This window comes from Struthio camelus, chromosome Z, assembly GCF_040807025.1.
Source record: "Struthio camelus isolate bStrCam1 chromosome Z, bStrCam1.hap1, whole genome shotgun sequence".
In the NCBI taxonomy this organism is placed as follows: Eukaryota; Metazoa; Chordata; class Aves; order Struthioniformes; family Struthionidae; genus Struthio; species Struthio camelus.
The window spans coordinates 5,539,700-5,555,601 of NC_090982.1; positions in this window are offsets into that span (position 1 = coordinate 5,539,700).

The following is a 15,902-nucleotide window of genomic DNA, read 5'->3' on the forward strand; positions in this document are numbered from 1 at the left end:
TTTAGCACCTTGAAGTAGTATTGGTATATAGAGTTACAGAGACAGAGAAAAAAAAAAGATGTTACAAAATGAGTCTTATAGGTAGGGAACATGTGTATTTATGATACAGTAATACTCTAAGTTACATTGTTTAAAATACTTTGTAATACTGAGATTCTGGCTTCTGTAAGTCTGGTGTGGACTGTAATAATAACAAAGTTCCTATTAGCACCAAGTTGGCTAAGTAGCACATAAAATCCGGTAAAAAGTTTAATGATAGAGAGTTAAGTGTGGATATTTCAGCTCTTTCAGGGGCTTTCAGGTTTGTTTGCCCTGTATTTCCTGTGTTACTTTGGTCTCCTTACTAATTTGTTGCCCATACACTTTTATGAAGTATAAGTATGGTATACATTGTGCAAAAGCGAGCCTAACAATAGATCAGTTACCAGAGCTAAACTTCTGTGGTATTGCTTTTTCTAGAGGCGGCACTAAGATTTTGACCTTTAAACTCTCCTTTGTTTCCCCTTACAAAGCCTCTTAACCTGTCTTCCTACTTTCCTTTTCCCCTTACTTGTCTCTCTTCATATCCTGTAGTGGGAGATAAGACTGCAGAAGGTGATGGCCAGCGGAGCAATCCAGAAGACGACATCCATGGATGTGGTCTTCAGGCAATAATGCGTGATAAAGTGACTGCAACAGGGCCTGAAAGACCTTCTGCAGACCCATGGCTGGGTTAGTGATAGGAAGCCCTCCTTCAGTACCCATTAGAGCACTGTATTCCTAGCAGCACTATTTCTAAACAAATGATGTGGAATATTGTCTTAAAGGGGTAGTGTGCAAAGCAGAAGATATATTGCTTATTTTCAGAAATCTGTAAGGTTCCTTTCAGGAAGACTACGTTATCTGTTCTTCTTAAACTGATCTTTTAGGCCTTACCTGCTAAGGCAGTCTCTGCTTTCTACTAATCCTTGTAATGCATGTCTTGGCCAAAGTTTAGCTTTTCAAGAATTGTCATAGTAAATATCAGTTCTTTCATTCTGTTTTCTTACATGAAACAAATTATTTGAAGACCTCTCTACCTCTGTTTTTCAGGCTGATCCCCTTTCACGTTCAGAGTTTCCTTGTCAGATATTATTTTTGGGCATACCTCTGAATAATAGCCCGGAGTGGCTCTATTTTTTTTTCCTTTTCACTGTCTGACAGAGTGGTCCTGGGTTCCTCAGACTAAGAAGCAGATGAAAATTTTTGCTAGCCCTTTGTGCACTGTAGACTTTGGAAGTAGTTGTCCTTTAATTTGTTAATGTTCCGTAGGACAGCCCGTAAGGATTGTTTTTTTTTTTTTTTCACTGCCAAATTCCAGTTTTACTTAAAAAGGAGTTTCTCCCTAATGAAATCGTAAAGCCCAGAATGAAGCTATTTACAGGCTCTTCCTCAGCTCCAGAAAATTACAGGAAATATTTTTATTTTCTTGCAGCCTGAGCTGAAATGGTCTCATTCTATTTGCTTGTGAGGTGGAAGAGTTTGAAACATTTACCATATATTCAATGAAATGAAAATACAGCTTAAATGTGAATTTTCATATCTGTTTTAGAATTATGCTTTAACTTTCATATTTGGAGAAATTATATGTGTTTTTTTACTTGAATCTTTTTAAAATTGAAAAGAATTTTAAAATCTCAAGATATATTCCTTTTATCTCTCATATTTCCTGTTGAAAACCATGCAGTCTTGACATCAAGAGTGAAATCTGGGACTTAATCATTTGCTTGTAGGATCTCAAATAGCAGTAAGTTTATTGATCTGGGACAGAGATAATGTAGGATCAGAGCACAGTTTTTTAAAGAGTGAAAAGCAAAACAGTCACTCGATACGTTCTTGAAGGCTCTGTGCCAAAAATTGTAAGCGCTTGAGATGGTTATAAATAGCAATAAAATGTAGGATCAAATTATAGTTTTGTGTAGTCAAGGGAAGTAGTATTTTTCCATGAGGAAATGATATATTGGCCTGGGGCTCTAATGTTTGAGTCTGATAATACACCATCAAAGTACATCTTTCCAGACTTTTTAAAGTGAGAAATGCACAGTGGGAGAACAGTACTATGAAGAATCTGTTGAAAATAATGCAATGCTGATGTATGTTGGAGTTAACCTGAAAAAAGTGGTGGAAGCAATCACTGAGCTTACAGATCTGATGAACTGTGGTGGACGCTCAGGACTTCACTACCTTTGTCTACCCACACAGGTGTCAGAGGCATGCACCAAACTTGGATCAAAACATGTTTCTGATATTTGTTTTACAAAATAAGGTTTGATCATTAGCTAAAGATGCTTTTTAAAATTGTAAAATTCATTAGCTCTGACATATAATATGTCTCAGATGGGAGCCGCAATTTTTATACTTCTGCAAGGCTTGTCTCTTTACCATATATCTAAATGCCTGAAATATGCATATACACATCTATATGTACATATATACACATTCTCTTTGCATTGTTCTTTTTTAATAAAAAGGTAATTGTGACTTTGAAACACATCTGCAGGTTCTGTTAGTAAAGAACACCTGAAATCCCTTAAAGAGTAAAACTGAATTGGGATTGAATCCAGATAAATACTTTACAAAAAATGGTGCTGATTACTAAGTTATTAGAATAGCGCACTGATGAGGACAAGAGAGAATGTCTATATCTCTTTTTTATGTCTTTCCACTCCCTGAACAGTTGAAATTCTCAGTTCTACTGGAACAAAACGGTGATTATGCACAGATGTATCTACCAAGCATTAATGACTCTGCTGCTTACAGAGAAAACGGTGCCAGCTAGCATTTGGTTCCTTCTTACTTTTGAAGAGAATGAAAAAGAGACTCTCTCTACTGTAGAATTTCTCTATTTCTGGCTTGAAAAATGCTTCTGGGAAGCCAGTGTTGATTGGGAATATAATCCCCATGTGAATAAAGTAAAATATTCTTGAATCTCATTTAGACTGCACTATCGCTTTTTGTGAATAGCTACGATAACAATAGTCTCACATACTGAGTACTTGGAAATAATGCTCTTCACCAAAACATTTTTATGTTGGATTTCAGTCCGGTTATATTAATACCAGACGTGTAAGTCCCTCAAGATAAGGATTTATCCCAGAAATGCTGACATAACTTAACGACAGCAATGCAAATGGTAGTATTCTAATAAAAGAAGCTAAGAAGGTTTCAATATGCTGTCTAAGAGCCCTTAGCACATTGAAGATGATTTATGGCCAAGCAGATTGCAAAAGTGGATGCCTTTTCTAGCAAATATACATTTTTCAGTACAGCAATTGACCACAAATATATGATTCTGCATTCCACCGCTATGCCTGCTGTGACAATGCAAGCCTTTTCTGATAGAGTAACATTGCAACCTAAGATTAAAGTCTAGGAAACCTGTCAACAGAAAAGAATGATAATATGCTGAAAAATACAGCTATCAAACAAAAATGCCTTGCAAGTAATTTTTGTAATGACCAATTCCATGTAATTTTCTGTTTCTGTTTTCCCCTGGTAAGTAAAGGGCAGGTGGTACGGAGATCATTTTAATATTCTGAGTAAGCGTAACAGAAAACTAGATACGTGAAACTGAAAGCAAAAATAAGTTATTTAGCAGAACTACAGGTGGACTTTGACTTCAAGCTGTTTTGCTTTTATTAGAAGTCTGACAAATATGAACATTCTTGTCTTGATGAATGAGAATATGGTGTTTGCACTAAATTGGGAATATGCTCTTGCTTATTCTATCAAACTTTTAAAACTGTAAGAGACGGGTAAAAACAGATATGCTTTCCTAGAGTATTTTTCTAATAGTATCTCACTCAGCGACTTCCTGAACCAGAAATGCTGGTTTTATAGTTATGAGACTGCATGTTCATGTCCATGAATTTTTTCAATATTATTTTTAACATTAATACATCTTGCAACAAAGAAGTTTATGGTTTAATTGCATGCTAGCTGCAGATGCATGTCCTTTTCCTTGTTTTGAATCTACCACTGCCTAATTTTCAGTTAATATCCCCTACTCGTGAGAGGTTGTCAAGGTCTCTGAAAAGAGGTATACATATTACATCTAATAAGTTGCTTTGTGCGAGCAAGTGCTCAGAGATCATTCGGGTGTTTATTAGGTGAAATACTTTCATAACAGTTTAGCTCACTTTGGAAGGAACAGCTGGGGAAAGTGTCTCTTCGTTATTCAAAAATGGATCTAAAAACTTAGGCTCAAACCTTGTCTTCAGCAGTGGGTTACCTCCTTTTTTTTCCTTCATAAGTTTTTTGTTGCTTGATTTTTTCCTTGAGGTTTTTTTTTTTTTTTCAGTTTGGACATGAATAGTTTTTCTATTGGAATACACATTTTAATTCAAACATATACTTTATTTCAATCATTTTTTTCTCATTTTTTCTCATTCTTTCTGTCATTCTTTTCTACTTTGCACTACAATGGAATGATTGCAGTTTTCTTGCCTTTTTCCTTTTCTTACTTTTTATTTCCACCCCTAAGTGCTTTCCACTCTTTTATAGTTGGTAAGAGGAAAATGAACATGTATGTTCTATCAGTTCTGTTTTTTGTAGTAAAGGTAAAGATGATTATGACTATGTCTAGTATTGTGTTTCTGGCAACATTTTAATCTAATTTTGTATGATGCCTTACGAAATTAGTTTGGATAGACCTAGACCTAGAACTTATTTTGCAGTACTGCAAAATACTGCATCTGAGATTGCAGTCTGACGTTGCAGTTATCCTTCTAGATCCTTATCTGGAAGGACAATGGTTTTCCCTTTTTTTTCCCCCTTTTGTAATAACTTTCCTAGTAGAAAAAGTCTTAAAGTAGGGAGAATATGAAACATTTTACCCTTCTCAGGGAGATTTCCAGGGAAGAAAAAATCGTCTCATCTTTTAGGTCTCACTTTTATGATACAGTATCTCTATTTTATGGGCAAGCTATCTGCTACCAAATCAGTGAGATTTGTTTTTTAGCGTGACTTGTTCATATTTCTTCATTTCTTCCCCAGTATTATTGTGCCTAAGCTAGACGAAATAATGGGTGAAAAATATCTAGCTGGTGTTTATTAATCATCTGCCCTTTCTCTAGTGGGTTTATGAGAACTTCCTTCAGCAGCTGCATTGCAGAAATCATATGACTGCTAGAGAAATTCACATTAGACCTACTACAGTTAGGTAGGGCCCTTCAACAGCCATGATGGTGCTAATACACTAAGTATTACCCCAGTGAGAAAATTAATACTCCCTGAAGGACCCATGAAGCCTACAGAAGTTACCCATAAGTTCTTACCTACCAGGAAGACAGCCCTATGTTAAGTCTTTTGAATAGTTTATTTTTTATAAGTTGATGCAACTGGAACTCATAGCACTTTCTATCTGAAACTCCAGTGCAGCATGTAAACTGCCAAGTGTTAGATGTTTGTTGCCATGCATACATATGCACATAAATGTCTGTACTGTCAAGAGATGTTTTCATGGTGCTTTATGAGATCCAAGAATAACGTAGATGACGTTTGACTTAGTCAGAACAATCAGACGTAGAATTTAAATAAAACAAAAAAGAAAGATCGATTTTTTTTTTGGAAGAAGCAGGAGCAGAGAGAAAATGTGAGAAAGTCGGACTTCTCCACCTTCTTTATTTTACTATGCTCACATACTGGTTTTGGTGCTGTATTTTAAAGGGTTCACTAAGAGAGCTTGCAACTTTTCAAGACTGTAGTGCCAATGAATAAACTTTACGTGTCTTACCTTTTCGTAGTATGCGTCATAGTGTATTTATATACTTTATTTAGACCAGCATGTTCAGAGACTGATGCTGTCAGTTACTCAAAGATTCCTACTAACTTTTAATGCCTTCCATTCCGGTTGTGCTTTGCTGTGGTAAATGAATGGGAACCTGAACTGAGAGAATAATATCTGGTCTAGTGATCGTTCAACGCTGGATTTATATATGGAATTTTCACAGAAAACCCAGGAAGTCAGGCACAAGGTTCTGGGCAGAGATTCTTACAGTTATCTGCGAGAGGAATAAAGCCTGTAATATGTATAGCATATAACAAGTAAGTCCACATACACATGGTCATGCAAAGATATTAGAACACTTCATAGCATTAAAATAATAAAACGCATTTGCAAAAGTTGTTGATATGCCTTAACAGTTCTCTGTTCCAGATATGTTGTCAGTTATACAGCTACAGTGTGTTTATAAATGTATTTATTACTCCCTGTAAGTCATTGATAAGTAATTCATGTAAAAAATTTTGCTTTTTGGCTCCTACTGTATCATCTTCCAGCATCATGCTGAGAAACACAGGGAGGTAAAGCCCATCATTTATATGGCTGCATCAAGCCCTGCCTCTAATAAACACTTTTGTAAAGTGAGTGGGGTACCGTTTGTTCATTCTATTGCTACAGCAGTGTCCTCACAGACAGATGAATCAGCTTCTCGTTTCTGGCTTTCTTTAGTGTGTTTACTCAATTTTCAGCAGAAACTAAAGATGAATGCTTTCCACCTCTGTGCAAACAATAAGTCACTTCTCTCTCTTTTTTTTCAAAAGTTTTCATTAAAAATAACCAGTCAGTTCTGTACATAACTGGAAGCTGAAGTCTTGCAATAGTTTGTCCCATAATACATTTCTGACTGTAACTGCTGCATTCAGCATATGTGTAAGTTTCCCAGAGGACTGCATTCACTTTGAGCCATGAGTAGATGTATTTATTTTTAAATAAGACTTCAGATTATTTTTCTTTCTACTGCTTTCATATTTTTCCAGTTCACAGCCGTGTCTGAAGGCCTGTTTTGTCTTCAAATCTTTTCTAACCCTTTGTACGTAACATTTGATCTGTCACACACATCAGTTTAAATCGCTCTTGTTGAGTCAGGTCGGTTTCTACCTGACCTCTCTCGGTTGCAAGAATAAACCCCCCACCCTCATAATCCTCATAAGACCTTTACCCCAAGTGCCTTTGATTCATATCCACTTCATTGTCTGATAAAGATCAGTAACATTTATAGAAGAAAGATAAATACATTAGAATACATTAGAATTTTTTTTCGTGATTTGGCCCAAAAGTGGTTCTGTGAGCTTTCGCAAGAGATCAAAGCAATACTTGCTGTTTTATTAGAAAGAACAGGTTGTTTATGCATATGAGAACAAAAAGTCACAATATCCATCATATCAGAGCTTTTGTTATTTTGGAAGACTAAATGTGCTAGTCCTGCCATTTTAGAATAAAGTTATTGTGTAAATCTCACTGAAGTATTAAATTTGTGCCTCCAAACCCATCTGTATGTAGCTGTGTGCTTCTGTATACAAGTGAAATGCGGTAAACCTCATGCAACTGGAATCAAAAATAGGTTTCACTTTATATCTGTATCAGTCCTACTAACATACCAGTAACTTAACCTGTGACAAGAGATTCAAATAAGGCAGCAGAACTCCTCTTTCTTCACTAAACTGCAAGCAACTACTTGTGTTAAGGTTCCTTCCTTACTGAAATTTCTCTGTGGTTTTGCATAGCGCACACTTTTGCTCACACTGACTCCGACTTGCTTTCCAAGTATGCCAATGCATTTCTTAGACGCAGCAGTAGTTATGTGGTGTACCCCAATTAAAAACTGTTTTTATGCATGCCTAGAGCTTTTCTTATTTTTAGCTACATTTCTGACCAACACAGCAGTGGAATAGCATGACCTGTTTACCCCAGCTTGCCTATGCAATATGTGGGAAAGGGACTATGTCACTAATTATTCTCACCTACTGAATACCCATATGAATTTTCTGCAAAGTACTAACTGTTTAGATAACAACTGGAGACATACCAGTTTGTGATATAACCAATGCAAAGGTTGGCTTACCCTTTTACGTGATGCAATCAGGCTAGACAGAGCCAGTAACGATCCTGGAGAGACTCAGATAGGTATGCTAAAGTTTTCTAAATAGCTAATATAATAACATAATATAATAATATAATATAATATGATAGCTAATACATCTAATAGATATATTGCAATCCTGTGAACAAACTTACTTCTGCTAGATGTAGGGCTTTTGCACGTGAGGAGGAGACATATGCACACTCAGGGAGAGTGTAGAAATGAAATTAATTTGAGGAAATTAGTCCCAGTGGCGTTTACACATTTGGGATCTCTAACGTTGAGGGTAGCAAAGGTGCAGGCTAAGGTCCCAATTAGACTCACGTACAGATCACAACATTCATGAACTGAGTCTTGTTTCATAGAAATACAATATAGGAACGTATAAGCATATATACTTTGTTATAAGGTTCTTTAAAAATAGTTGCTGATAATGCAGGAGTTTTATCACAAAAAAGGAATTATATCTTTAGTCAGTTTCCTGTGAATTTACCACTTCTCTTAACCAAAAAGTGGCCAGGAACCCTCCAGGAATTCCTCTGACAAACGGGGTTGATGAAAATCTGGAAGATTATCCAGTTGCTATTTAGAGAAACTTACGGCAAGGAAGACTGACTAAAGCTGGAAGTCTATAACAGCCTTACCAAAAGAGAAAGAAAGAGCATGAGGGAGTGTGTGTGTGAGAGAGGACATCACTTTCTCCTATGAGTAAAGTGAGGAAACATCTGCCCTTTTATGGTGAGTGGAATCAAGGTCCCTCCTGTTGGGTTCGGACCTGCTTGTTTTCCTTCCTTTCTTCTTCTACTTCTCTCTCACTTGCTATGTGCAAACTCTACATGATTATGAAAAACCTGCAGCTCTTGGAGTATTTTTTGATGTACACGTGTTAACAAAAAGGGGCCCTTAGCTTAAATTCTGCTTGGGGTGGCACTGGTAAAGAATGAGAGACTGCCCTTACTCCAGGGCTGAGGCAGGGGAGTGGTACATAATTTCTCCTGGGAACAAAAGGGAGGTTCCAGAGAGCCATTGCCTTGGAAATCCTACCCAGGTCAGGGTCGTCAAGAGCTGACAGAAGCTTCTCCTAGCTCTTTTAAGGCACTAGGAACTGTCCACAGAAAGAGATTGTATTATCACGCCTGGAAGGAGAACTGCACTATCATGCATTACCATCCCAGGCATACCAGGTTTTGCAGTCCCTCTTCTGTCATGAGAAAGTGTCCAATTGATTCAGCAGCATTTGGCATTAACTGCTGATCAATCCCATTTACTCTTTATTGCCAGCTCGCCGTTAGGCACGGCCGGACAAATTCACTGCTTAAGCCTTGCAGCTTCAGCTCTGACGCTCTGCTTCAGCCAGCATATCTGTGCGTCAGCTGATGGCTTGGGTGCAAGCCAGGAGGTCTGTGTTATACTCCTCCCCTCCCTAACGAATAGAAAGCTGCTGCTTATACCACCTAAAGGAAAAGACCTCTGAAACTTCTGTCCTGCCGCCGCTTCCACTTCTCCCCTACCTTCTCCTGCCCCATTCCCAAACATACAGTCAAATATTTGCAATATGATATTTGCAATATAAACGTGTCATGGTTTGCTTCTTGGGTAATCTAATATCTGACTTTTCTGTTCTGTCTTTTCTCCTTTTTCTACAGTTCCACACCTACCTTTTTCCCAAAGCATAATACATGGGAAGGAAGCAAACATGAGGAAAATAAGGTAGCTTCCAGCGTGAATGAGAAGCACACAGAGGATGTTACAAAATGTTCTAAATATTAATCTTTCAGATTTAGTCCATGAAGAGTTGCAATGCTGGCTAGTTTTTCTTGGGTGCTTTTTCTCTTTTACTGACAAAAGACCCCAGATATTAGACCCTGCACACAACTGGCAGAGATTTACATGCTGTCAGTAGCTGTCATATCGGAAGTTGCATTTTCTTGTTAGTGACCAAAAGTAATGCATTCCTCTGGAGATAGTTGTGAGAGAAAGGATTCACAAGCTGGTTTACTGCAGTTTTCACTAACAACTTACCAAGATTAAGAGGTTGTTAGAAGAGATTAGTGGAGGTTTAAGAACTGTATTTTTAAGTTTGCTGAACTAACAAATAAAGAGTTTCTTTCTTCAATAGGTCTTTTATAGATTTTGGAGCAGCTGAATGAAAAATCCAATAAAGATATTTGCATATGATGATGAGGCCAAGCAAATTTTCTATTTTTTGCATATGAAAATTGACTTCAAACAAGAATACGAAAAGTAAATTTTAGTGACAGCTTATGGATCTTTGTTTTATAATGCTCGATAACGCCTTCTGCTAATGATTTTTTTACCATCTTTACATTCTGCACTAGGTAACACAGGAAGATAATCGATGTATCGAAGGCAATTAAAGGGTTAATATTTAAGTTGTTTTGCCTGTTAAAAGGATCTGTTCTACAGAGAAAGGAGGTAGCATTCTTACAGCGCAAAGAGTTTGGAAACAGGCTATTTATCGTGACTTTTCATCTTCCAGATACTGCACCACTAGGAAGAGCAGAAACATGTATTTCCAAGAGCAGATATAACTCACACTGTCCTCTGAAATTTAAAACAGAACTATTAATATTACATTATGCAGCACAGTGGCAGCAAATGTAGTATAAAAATTCATAATATCAAATCAAGGAAACAAAGGTTTAGGGGAAAAGAAGGACTGTTTCTGGTCTGTAACAATTTAATTAATGGTGATAATTACAGCACACTATTTCTGTATCTCTCATTTCACCATTTTGATGTGTTTTTCCAAAGTAGTTATGTATTATTATCTCCATTATGCAGCTGGAGGAACTGACATCTGAAGAAGTTATGAAATTACCCATACGTATGGATGGGATGGGCTGCACAGCAGTGCAGCAGCTGCCTTGTTATGTGGTAGAAAAAGCACACCCTATTTAGTATTGCTAGAGGAAGGAAGGAGTGTTACCATCCTGCAGCCACTTCTCTCTCTCTCTCTCTGTCTCTCTCTCTGAACCATCCTTTGCTGAGATTTCACAGCTTCGCGATGGCCTAGTAGTCATGGTTAGAAACCGAATGTCCCAAATTCTGGGACTGCCACCTTCGCTAGCTGCAGCTGTGTCAGCCTAATCCATGATGAAAGTCATATAAAGGAAAAGCAGTGCAAATCTTCTGTAAAGAAAGAGCTTAATTTCAGGGAATGTTCTATGGTATTGTTATGGTTTATTTATGGAGTTCTTAATCTACCTGCAAAATACTGATTACTGAAAAATAAGAAGTTGCAAGACACCACATTTTAGTGGGGATTAAAAAATGGAACAATGAGTAGCTGAAAGGCGGTGAAATGCTGGAGGGCATGAGAAGAGGGGAAAACTTAATGAAGACAGTCAGTATAAATCAGATTTATATTCTGGAGCGTTAGCAATATCATATAAAGAGTATTTCATTTGTTCAATATTGATTCCAATATAAAGTTAATTCATTGGTCCTGCCTAGTTTATGATGGACAAAATGTCCCTCCCAGAAAAGCCAACTTCCAAAATTGTATCACCTCCTCCATTAATCGGATATCTTAGCCATGATGATTCCAAAAATTGTCAGTAGGCATAGAAATAAAACTACTCTTTCTTCCTGAAAGGTATTGATAGACTTACAGCAGCACAGAAATCACAGGCAGTGTGCTGAAGGAAAGGTGTGTGCTGCTGTCTTCAAAAATCACAGCAAAACAGGCAGCAGCTGCTTGCAACAGATCTGTTTGTGGTCTTTAGGTGCTGATCTATCTATCACAGCTGAAATGAAAGGAATTTGCAGGAAATACATTGCTCCCTGGACATAACCTCTCTTTCCCTTTTGTGCAGTGTCTTCAGGGAAACTGTGACTCTTCGGAATATTTGAATAACTGAAGCAAAATTCACCCTTGCCCATAGGGGCGGTGGAAGGCCTAGGCCAACCTCTTGCTACAAAGAGCTAAATGGACATGTAGGTCCTGTGCTGGCTTTTATTCTGCAGAAGAATTTCACTTGCTTTGAATTCATGTACAACTAGCTATTTTACCTTTTTATTTTTCTTTTCCTTTTTCATTAAACAGTTCTATGAGGGTTTCATATCAAATATTGGGAATAGAAGTTCTGGTAATTGTGACTGATGACCTCAGGAAGGTTGGTTGCTATTCCCTGGTTTAGAAGCAAGTAATTTGTTAACTGCAAAGGGAAGGCTGAGGTCTCAAGAAGAGGTGATGAATGACTTACAGTGCTTGAGGAGAGGTGGTGAATCAACACTATCAGTGTATTCTTCATAACAGAACTGTTTTTGTCACATAGGAATTATGTTACATGCGTGGCCTAAGCAAGTTAGCCTGTTTATAGACTTGCTTAGAGGCTGCAGAGGATGAATTTATTTTTTCTTAGTGGATGCATATTGAAGACTAGATTCTTATCTGTACCTTAGAGTGCAGAGTACATGATACATGTGCAGAAATTCAGTGGAGAAAATTTCAGGGGCTAATCAGTTTTAGAAAGGGTATCAAAACATGTCTGAAAATAAGTGGATACAGTTTTAGTTTAGTAGTTTAGTTCAGGAAGTACCAGATCTTTCCTTATTTGTTTAATCTTATATTAGGTAACAGAAAACCTTAGAAAACCTAACCCAGTGCTATTGTGAACCATGCTCTGTTATCTAAAGTACTGTCGGTTATGTGGAAAAATTAGGTGCTTGGTATAGTCTACTTCGCAGTTGTACCACTCTCTCCAGGACTGTCTGATCTACTAGATGCTAAGATTAAATTCACATTGAGATTCAAGTACTTGTAGAAAGTCATGGAAATTGAACAGAAAGATAACCTGACACCAGCCTGCAGGTAAAAGAAAAAGAAACACAATTTTTTTTTTGAATTTGCTACCGATTTTCAATATGACAGTACAAGGCACTGTATCACCTATATATCTGACCATTTTTTATGTAAAGCATTTATCTCAATTTTTCGATTAAGCATCTTTGATATTAGAGTCCTGCTTAATCATCACTACATTTCAAAATAATGCTATTGCACAAGTGTCAACCATAGCTCTGTTACATTAGAATAAAATCCTGCATTCAGCAAGGCAACTCAGTTTGGGCTGGATCATTTATATACGCAAAACTATTACCCTGCAAATGCAAAAGTGATCTTGGATGTTAAATTAAATTTGTGAGAATTTACAAATAATATCATTAATTAGTTCGACTTTGAACATCAACTTGAAAATGAATGCTTAGGAAATTTGTCACCCAGTGTCAGATTTGCTTTGTCTTGAATGACCTGAGCTTGACCTTTCTATAACTTAACGGAACAATTTGCAGAAAAGTAAATTATGATCTCTGCAGCAATGGCTACTGTTTGAAAAACTATTCATAGTTTTCTCCATAATTTTTCCTTAGTAAAGACTGAAGAATACTATTCTTAAAGAAAATGGCAAGAGAATTGTTCCAGATCAGGATGATGTTATCTTTTCTTACTCTTGTAAACGAATATGTTGAACGGAGGCCATTGGCTTCCCTGTGCCAAGAGGGCCATGAGGGCCATAATAATAACAATATTACAGGTATCTAATAATAAAAAGGCATATTCTCATGCTACCTTCAGTGCTTCTGCCCTGTCCTAAAAATATAAGAATCCTGAACTTCCCTGTCTATCAAAAAAGATTGGATTCACTTCTTTTAGGAATACAGCTTCAACCTCCTGAATAATTGTGGCCACTTTGAGGAGGGTATTATTCCATGAATTTACTGGAGAAAGAGCTTTTTGGTATGCTGAGAAGTCAGGAGTATTTGTAGCGAAGAAAATTAAAAAATTTAAGTTTCCTTACTTAAAGAACTTTGACACGGGTATATAGAAACACAGGAACTAAAAATAATGCAGAAAAACAGAGTAGGTTTTTCAACATCTGTTTAATTGAACCTGGAACTGCAGTTGATGGAGGCATCAATTTTAATTGTAGGAGAACTACTCTAAAGCTGTCTGCATGTCTGAGTGCACATTTCCATGCCTTAATATGTTTAAATTTCTTTCATATTTCACCTTAATTCCTGTGCTTAATGCTTATTTGAAGGTGATTAAAACATCTCTATAGTTGTTTTTACTCTGCATTTCTGATTAGTACTTAAACTTAATTTCTTCTTAACCTACTTTTTGCCTGGGAGTTCATTGAGCACCAACTGCATGTACACAGCTGTATGGAAAAAATTCTGTAATAGGGAAAAGTATGTTTCTATGGGCAGATCTGCCTTCCCTCTGGTCCGGAGGGATCTCTTCTAAACCCAGCTGCAGGCACAAACAACCGGTGCAGTATTTCTGCTGTTCTCATTTTAATCATCAAATATTCTGCGTGCTTCAGCGGGCATCAGGAAAGCTGTATTAACTGAATAGTGGAAATTCATAGTTCGAGGCCGATATGAAAGGTGCTGATGGATGAGTTATAAAAGAGGAGGAAGAGAGGAAGAAACCAAAAGCATGCCAAAAGGGACTGTGATTGGAAAGGCGAGATATCACTGAAGAACCCAACATTTCAGGCTTAATTTGGACCTGCATTAGGTAGATAAAGATGAATGTGAATTTTAAGTTATATTTAATCTTCATTAAAAGTAATTATCTCTCTTAATGAAGAATTTACTGGGTGGTGGTTATGCAGTGGAGTATGAAACCCTAATTGAATAAAACCAATTTCAATTTTTTCAGCTCAACTTTTCTGTCCATTAATAAACAGGTCACAGAAAGTGTAATTTTTAGCATGGCATGATGTGCTCTTAGTTCTTTTAGGATTGGTATCACCCGAAATGTTGAACATAGACTTTGTTTTGAGCCCCTCTCACCTGTTATATTGATACAAGTGGACTATTTCAGACTTTCTTCCTACAGATTATTCTGTCTGGTTATATTTTTCCCCAATGGCACACCTAAATATATTTCACACCTAAATGAGTGGGATAATGGAATGATATTTATATGGGAGAGTGTATTTCATCCCAGCAGTCTGGATTATTAATCACAAGAATGTGAATGAAGCTGTGCCATGCTTATATCTTGTAATATGCATGAAAGTTGCTTATTTATTTCCATGATATTACAATGAAAAGAAACAGACTGGTTCTAAGTGGCAACCTACCGCAGTGTGAAGCAATTAACTGGATTATGTGTGCCCTTCAGTCCGGATCACTTTTTATTAACTGTACAGACTCATGGAGGCAAGAAAAAAGAAAGATGGCCTGGTAGGGACCTCAGCGAGGAGTGGCAGAAAATAAATATCCTGATAATATTGGAAATCCGGATGGAATAGCTGTATCAACAGACAGTAAAAAATATCCGATAAGTGTGTGTGTGAGTGTGTAAGAGAGGCGAAGAAAATGAAATCTGAGTCTTCTATGGATTTCCTGATGATTTCCTCTGGCAGATTCCCAAGCTGCTTAGACCCCTACTGTCAAACTATGTAATCCAGTTATTTGCAATAGAAAAAATAGTTGTCCTGTTACCTTTGATAATGTGGGTATTAGGCTGTCTGTTTATCTCTCTATGGATGGGTTTTATTTCTTATCCTCCCTTGCCCTTGCCCCTTCCACCCTCCCTGCCCCGATTAATACTGTATGCTTTCCAGGACAGGGGACTATCCCCTACTTTGTCTTTGTACAGCGTGACTATAATAAAGTTCTGACTTTAAGAGGGGTGTAAGAAAAAGTGTCCAAAACAATTAAATCTTACCAAATGCAGGGAATTTCTTATAACTGACACTAATCATGAGGGTTTCTAGCTCAATATCAAAACAATCCTCCTCACCCCCTCCAAAAGCCCACCACCAACATCTTTTCATATTTGTCATGCTGTGAATTAAGTTTTCTGACTCAGATTGATCTTTGTAATTTTAAAGGTCTTGAACATTGATTTGTCTTCTGCTTCCAGACAGACTGAGAATGATCGAAGTGTTGTGCCACTAGAAGGAAAACAACCCTGATACCCCAAACCAATGACCCAGCTGTTAATGGGAAATGTTTTTATAACATATTTACTATCAT